Raw genomic sequence first — 8,171 nt, 5'->3', positions numbered from 1 at the left:
AACAGAAGGGGGAAGGGACTAAGTGGAGAGGGAGATGGAAAAGAAAGGACTCAGGCAGACAGGAGAGGGAGCGGGCCTGGCTTGTCTCTTAAAGGGACAGGACGGACCATTACATCCATGACCTGTGTAGTCTCAGGCTCTTGGCCACTTCAGCANGGAGAAGGAGAGAGAGAGAGAGAGAGAGAGAGAGAGAGAGAGAGGGAGGGAGGGGGAAAGAGGGAGAGAGGAGAGAGAGAGATTAAAGTTTTCACAGATCTCATCGATGAGCGTCACAGCCTTCACCTGCAAAGACCACACTCCCAATTCTGGTCTGGGGGGTACCACTCCAAGAAGGAGCTGCTGTGGGAAGAAGGTTTCAAAATGGGCAGGTGCCTGCAAGGCCCAAAGTCTATGATGGAGAGGAGACAGGGTCAGGAGCCTCAGCCAGAGCAGACCTGCCGGCACAGTGCGTGTACCCTATAGCGCAGCCCATTTCAGCTTGCTTTGGGGGACCCATCAAATGCTGTCAGAGTCGAGCGAGCACAGAACGGGAGCGAGTTTTCGTACCCCTCGCTCCTTCCGCTTTGCGATCAAGGTTCTGACAGCGTCGCCTTCTCTAATGCAGTATTTAAAACGTTCTCACATCTGGAGATCTGGGCGCTGCCGTCTGATCAACTCCTAGCCATCTGGTGGAACTTTCTGGATTCCTCTGATTTTAGGTATCATTTGCCAAGGCCTTGGGATCTTTTCCCCAAGAGCAGGCTAGGAAAGTCCCTGGCCACTGCAGTTACAAACGCGGGCTATTGTCTCTAGTTGGTCAACTGCTCTGTGAGGTTGGCCCAGGATTCTGAAGGCTAGCTTGGCTGTGCCTGTGGGGGCTAGCTGAGTAGAAGACCCTTGTCCCCGTGGTCAGAAAAGTCTCCGCAGTGCTCACATTCTTAATGTCTAATCCGTCCTTCCCAATATATTACAGATGAATATCACCACCACCACCCCCCCATCTTTGCTTTCAATTTCTTGATAAGCACGTGCCCCAAAAGAGGTATCACAGCTGCCTGGCATTGCTCTCACAACCTACATCTGGTGGATGGGAAAGAGAGACCCTGTTGCTATAGTACAGATAGAGATGCATTTCCCTGCCCCAACTCCATTCCTGCTGGGTCCTCCAGTTCCAACACACACACATTATGTGGCGTCACCAGCCTTACAAACACAAGGGGGCAGCAGAGAGTCAAGAATACAAAGAGGCAGCGTCTCTAGCTAGTTGAAGAAGTAGGGCTCTTTCCCTCCCACATTCAAGACGGCCCTGCAAAAACTGTTGCTCTTCTTCCAGCCTGCTGGCCTCCTTAGGAGACTAAGCCATGGCATGCAAGGGGACACTCACAGAAGCCCGCTGTAACTCTATCCCCTCCTGTCGTCAGCCTACAGGGCACCATTGTCCTTGGCCAAGGTCAGACCTGAGGGATTATAATTTCAACTCAGGGAAAGCAAATCAGATGGGGGATGTAGGGGTGGAGTGGGGAGGATGCTAGGCTCGCATTGCAGGCTAAGACTGGCCCTTCCAGCATTAGATCAGGCTCCTTCCACCCATTCTAGGCTTAGTGGGAAGAGTCCTCCATACATCCTGTGTACTTCGTGGAAAATAAAGTTTCTTTGTACAATAGCCGGTCCTGGACATCCAGAGCTATCTCCTGAGTGCTGAGCAGAGAAAGGCACGCAGCAGAACAGAGTGTGACCATATGTCTGCATTGCCCACCGAGGCCAGAAGAGGGTGCTGAAACTCCCCTGGAGTTAGATGGTTGTGAGCCACTGTGTAGTGCTGGGAATTGAACCCAGGTCCTCTTGAAGAGCAGTCGGTGCTCCTAATCACTGACTGAGTCGTCTCTCCAGCCTCCAGGGTAGTGGATTTTTTTTTTCTGTTTTTGTGGTCATTGTTAGCATGGGTACACGCATGCCATCGTGTATGTGTGGAGGTCAAAGGACAATCTTAGATGTCCATCCCCACCTCCTACCTTGTTTGAGACAGGATCTGTTGTTCATGGTTGTGCACACCAGGCTAACTGTCCTGGAGCTTCCAGAGATCCCCTAGTCTTTGCTTTCCCATCTCCCCAAGGCATGCTGGGATTCCAGATATGTACTACTACTGTGTCTGGCTTTGTGTGGATTCTGGGAATCCAGATTCTAGTCTTCAATGTTACATAATGAGGGCTTTACCGACTAAGCCGTCTCCCCAGCCCCGTTATTGTTTAATTTTATTTTGTTTTGGAGAGAGGGTCTCACTCTATTGCCCAGGATGGTCTGAAATTCATGGCAGTCTTCCTGCCTCAGCTTTCTTGTGCTGGGATGGAAGGGCACGAGCCATCACACCCAGCTGCGAAAAACCACTTTTTCAAGACAGGTTTTCTCTGAGTGACTCTGGCTGTCCTGGAACACTGTAGACCAGGCTGGCCTCAAACTCATAGAGATCCACCTGCCTCTGCCTCTGGAGGGCTGGAGAGCTGGGATTAAAGACATATGTCACCACCACCCTTCAAGAAATCACCTTTTACTGAAGGGTTCCTATGTGTTTATTGCCATGAGGAGTGAGTTTTATGTTTAATCCCATTCTTCAGATTAGGAAACCGAGGCTTGGAGGTCACTTGTTGGGCAGGTGAACAAATGTATGCATGAAGCACAGAAGTGTGGAAAGATGTGTCTGCCTATAAAGTTCCCCAAGGAGCAGATGAAAGAGATGTCAGGGCCACCAGAACTTTCAGCGTGTGATCAAAAAAATCTAAAAAATTATTTTTCCCCCTTTTAAAGAATGACTGGACAATTAAGAACACTGGGTACTCTTACAGAAGACCCAAGTCAGCAGCTTACAACCACAAATAACTCCAGTCCCAGGCATCTGACACCCTCTTCAGGCCTCCATAGGCACCAGGCATGCATGTAGTACACTTACACACACGGGCCAAAAAAAAAAAAAAGTAATTGCACTTGATGGAAAAACCTTTTAATGTCTCCCTATAACCTCTAGGGTGAAGTCCAAGAGCGTGGCCGTGATGCCTGTACATTGCACAACCTTTTGACCAGCACACAGTGGTCCTGAGGCTAACCTCATTTTTTGGTTTTTTAAGATTTACTATGTGTTCTGCGCTTTAGAAGCATGGCTGTGGGGCAGGAGACAGGATCTGAGGCCGGGGCTGGGAGGAGTGTGAGCGGGTAATGGATCTGTGTGAACTTAGAGTTCAGAGCTGGACAAAGAAACGCCTAGAAGAAATTCTCTGACCTTGCTTGGTCCGGGCCTAGGTTCTTGGTTCTCCGTGAATTTAGGAGGACCGTGTGGGAAAAGCCAGACTGGGGGCCCTGTCACCTTCAGCACAGGTTCCTGGGACAAATAACCATGTTGAGAGGCCTCAGCCGTTAGATACTGACTTCCAAAACCCTGGAAGCAAGATGCAGAGGTCAGGGTACAGGATGACCAGGCTTTGCTGGACGCCCCATCCCCCGCCTCACTGACGGCCACCTCCTCACCCGGTGCTCACATAGGGAGCGAAAGAATTCACATTTCTTAGAAAGCATTGGTCCCACCGAGTAACGCACACGGTTCAGTGGGTAAAACATTGGGGGAGGAAGAAGCAGGAGGATCAATGCCAGCTCACAGCCAGCTAGCCTACTGGGGCTACAGAGTGAGACCCTGTCTCCCCAAGCAAAGGTTAAAAACCACTGTGTGTTGAGCTGTAGTGTAAGGAGTGAAGACATGGTGACCCTGGGGACAGCCCCTGTCTGTCTCCAGCCCCAAGGTGCTGGGGACATCAAAAAAGCCCACCCCTTCTATTTCTACTTGGAAACTGGTACCTCTCCCCCTCAGCCACTCCAGGGACCCTTCAGATGTTGGGAGTCCCTTTCACTCTGACTCCCTAGGGAAGCACACTCCCGCCACCACCGCCACCGCTGCAATTGTCCTTGAGACCCAGCGGGGCCAGGACAGGAGAAGGGAGAACGAGAATCCCCTGGTCCTCCCATCTGCTTTTGCTCAGCTGTCTCTTTTGTTGTTCATTTATTCACTCAACAAACACTCACTGAGCATCTACTGTGTGCCAGGCTCAGGAGAGCCAAAGGGAAACAAATAAGAATGTATGTGTTTTAGGTAACCAGAGAAGCCCAGTGAACAAAACACGCACATGTTAAATAGGAAGGTGGAAGAGCCGTGTGGGCACAGTGGTTGATACCGAGAACCAGCACTCAGGAGTCCAAAGGAAGAGGAGTATCATTAGTTCAGGGCCAGCCTGGGCTACCCAGGAAGTTCCAGACCAGCTTGAGCTAGAGTGAGACCTTGTCAAAGGAGGAAAGGAAGGGAAAAGAAGGAAGGAACAAAATAAAGAGAAAAGGAATAAAAGAAAGGGGGGAGGCTATAAATGGGACAGCAGAGGAGCTGCCAAAGGAGGTAACACTGAGCTGAAGGTTGAACAGTCAACCTTGTAAAGAAGGGATTCAGGATGAGGGAACAGCATGTGTGAAGGTCCTGAGGCTGGTGTGGGTGATGGTTAAGAGGCTGGGGAATAGTGTATGAGAAGCCGAGGGTACCCAGAAGGAAGCTCCTGAGGCTGTAAAACAGGGTCCTTCCCACTGCCCTCCCTGCCCCAGAGCCCAGTGTACCAGAGCAGGATCAATCCCTAGGTTTGTGACCCCAGACACCTCGCAGGTGCTTACATACCCATGGGGTCACGGCTCCCCTTCAGCAGTGACATGCCTCTCCTTCCATCTCCCCACGTTACTCCTTCTGACAGTGCTGCCTTCCAGAGGTGGGTGTCCCTGTCTATCCAGGTGCCCAAAGATAACCTCTCCAGCCACCATCTGCCCTCACTGCTTCTGCCACCAGCTTATCTGTGGCTCAGACCAGCAGGTGTCTATGCCTGTCTCTGCCCCATCCCCACCCATCTTCATACTGGCTCAGTTTAGCTACCAAACAAGACTGCTCATACAGGCTGCTGCTCCCAGTCCTGCTCTTTTCGGCTACCAAGTCAGACAGAGCTGGCCCTGCTCCGTCTGCCCACACTTGGCTCTCTCTTCTCGGACGGGACATTCCCTGCTCTCCCCAAAGTTGCCTGTGTTCCCCCACAAGCTCATCATCTGTACAGATTAGGATTAGAAGTGACCCCGCCTCAGCCTGCGTGTTCTTTTTCCTTCTTAGAGCCCCCAAGAACAATCTCCATGTTTTTCTACAAGGGCCCTTTGCATTCTGGGAGCAGTCTTGCCTTCCCGCTCACTGTAGGGGTGGGAGGGGAAACATTTTCGGTATTTTCAATGCCCTAATTTATAGAGATTTTTATTTGTTTGTTTTTGTTTTTCCAGCTAGGATCTCACTATGTAGCTCTGGCTATCCTGGAACCTGCTATGTAGACCAGGCTGGCCTTGAACTCACAGAGATCCACCTGCCTCCTGAGTTCTGGGACTAAAGGCGTCTGCCACTATATAAACCCCTCTGTGCCTGGCATTTAGCATTCACCAGCTTCTAAACTTACTCTTTCTTTTGGGGACAAGCAGCTGGGGCAGCCTGCAGAGGCTTCTATAGACCCCACTGTAGGATTCTTGAGAAAAAGGGGGGTCACAGACCCAGGGAGCACAGGTTCCAGTTGGCCTGGCCTGACCCCTGGCATAGCCACAAACCAGGCCAGGGTCTCTAAGCAGTTGCATGTCACATTGAATGAGAAGCCTTCAGCTATGGCTGAGAAATGAAGTCGGAAAACAGCTCAGCGAAAAGCGATTGAACTCTCTCTTTATTAAAAACAAAACAAAAACAGTAAAAACAACAAAAAAACACCCTATTGTCCAACTAACCTTCGACGGTGCTGGGAAAATTGCACTGATTTCCTGAACAGTCTGGTCTAATTTCCCCTGGGTGGAGAAAGGCTCGTTTTCCCTTCCTTCTGAGTTCCTCTGGTTTGGAAATTCTAGTTTAAAACACCAGGAGGAAGAGGAGGAAGCAACCCAAAGTTCCCCCAGCTAGCCCCATCTGCCAGCACCTAAGCTTGCCTTGGGCAGCCCCCTGCAGCTGCTGTGGGCCCGGGCAGCTGTTTTACAACTTCATCTCATTCTCTCAGCAACCTGAGTGCGTTGAGCAGCTTGGCTTAGCTTGCCCTCACCCAGCTGGGTCACCTCAGACTCAAGGTCCCATGGGCAAGCAGATAGACGGAGCCATAACTATGAAATGTTGGCGTCGCTGCCAGGCTTCTGAGAGAACCTCTGCAGTGAGGGAAGCCACCAGGCTCCAGATCTCTTGCCCCAGCGCCCTGTATAAGAATCTTTCTGCCAGAGCCAAGGAGGCCAAAGGTGAGGAGGCTGACATTGGAGTCACGCCAGGGAACCAGGGGACAGGAGTGGTCAGTCCCTGCTTAGCAACCCGCGGCTGAGTTCTGCCCCCAACAAAGAGTGCTGCTCCCATAGGGTAGGGACTGCTCACCCAAGCCAAGAGGAGATGTTTATAGCTGCACCCCCTCCTCCATCACCACTGTCCACCACTTAACCCTGTCCATTCCAGGCCACCAGGGAGAGGGAAGTACTATGCCCCTGCTTCCCTTAGGTGTCCCCTACCTTTCCTGGGTTGGGAGTACTGACTTTTTAGACAGGTCTCCAGTCCCAGTCACAAGTGACTTCTGGTTCTGATAGGGAGAACAGGGTCTCATGTCACAAAGGTTAGAGCTGGGAAGCTTAAGGGGGGGGGGGGAATTAAGAATGGACTCAATAAAAGATCAAGGACAATTTTATTAGTTTCAAAGAAAACTGCTGCCCAGATAATGGAGGAGAGAAGGAAAAAAGCCTTGCCATTTAGTCCAGCGTGGGGTCCGCCACAAGACAGACAAGCAGACACGTGATGGGAAAGGAGACTTCAGAGAAAGAGTAAAGAAGCCCAGTGTTAAAGGAAAGCAAGCTGAGAAAGGAGATACAATGAAGAAAAGAAGTTACTCAAAAAGCAGGCCGACTTGAGAGAGCACATAGTTACAGGCCGACAATGGCGGCACTGGGCCGGGCTTTCTGGGAAGGACATGCGCAGTATCTCACTAAAGGACTTACTATTCTACCACGCGTTGGCTTGAGACTGGTGAGTCTCAGCATGAGCTAGCGCTAACGTGGCCTCAAATTTCCGATCCTCCTGTTTCAGCTTCCCCAGGATTAAAAGGCAGGGCTTCCATGCCCAGCGTGACTTTATTTCAGTTCTGACAACGTCCTCCCGTGCCTCTGAACAACATTCTCGGAAGGCATTGCTGATTAACCACCCGGTTTGTTCTCTCTTTGTCCCAGCTGTCAGGAAAGGATTCATCCAGGTTGGTCCGATAGGATCCCAGACTGGGGGATGGGTAAGTGGTAAGAGTCAAGGAGTTAGTGCTAGTAAACCCTTTAGGATCAACTTAAGCAACTGGAATAGATATGATGACACATAGGTCAGACATTCCTCTTGTCTTCCGGGTACTGTTCTAACATCTCAAAAAATGTTCGTGCTTCTTTGCCAGAAGCCATACGTCTGTAGAATGTTACAGACTGTGTGGTTACATGTTTTTACAATGCCAATAGTCAGCCCCTGCTTCTGAGTGCTGGGATTTAATGTGTGCACCACCACACCTGGCCAGAAGCTATTTCTAAAGCAAAATTTGGAATGTTTGACTTCGAAGAATAAATCTATAGTTCTGTCTTGGTTAGAGTTACTATTATTGTGTGAAACACCAGGACCAAAGCAACTTAGCTGGGAAAGGGTTTCTCCAGCTTAGGTTTCCACATCGCAGTTCATCATTAAAGGAAGGCAGGGCAGGAACCTGGAGGCGGCAGCTGATGCAGAGGCCATGGAGGAATATTGCTTACTGGCTTGCTCAACCTGCTTTCTTTATAGAACCCAGGACCTCAGTCCAGAAACAGCCCCACCCATAATAGGCTGGGTCCTCTCCCATCAACCACTAATTTTAAAAAAAAAATGGCTTATAGGAAAACTGGGCATTGGTGACTGCACGCCTTTAATCCCAGCAGAGGCAAAGCGGAGTTTTGAGTTTGAGGCCAACCTGGTCTACAAGAGCTAGTTCCAGGACAGGCTCAAAGCTACAAAGAAACCCTGTCTTGAAAAACCAAAATAAAATAAAATAAAATTTAAAAAATGCCCTACGGGCCTGCCTGCAGCCAGATCTTATGGAGGTGTTTTCTTAATTTAGGCAGGCTTCCTC

This window comes from Alexandromys fortis, unplaced genomic scaffold, assembly GCF_014885135.2.
Source record: "Alexandromys fortis isolate MF-2015 unplaced genomic scaffold, M_Fortis_MF-2015_v1.1 scaffold_31, whole genome shotgun sequence".
Lineage (NCBI taxonomy): Eukaryota > Metazoa > Chordata > Mammalia > Rodentia > Cricetidae > Alexandromys > Alexandromys fortis.
This window is presented reverse-complemented; position numbering follows the sequence as displayed.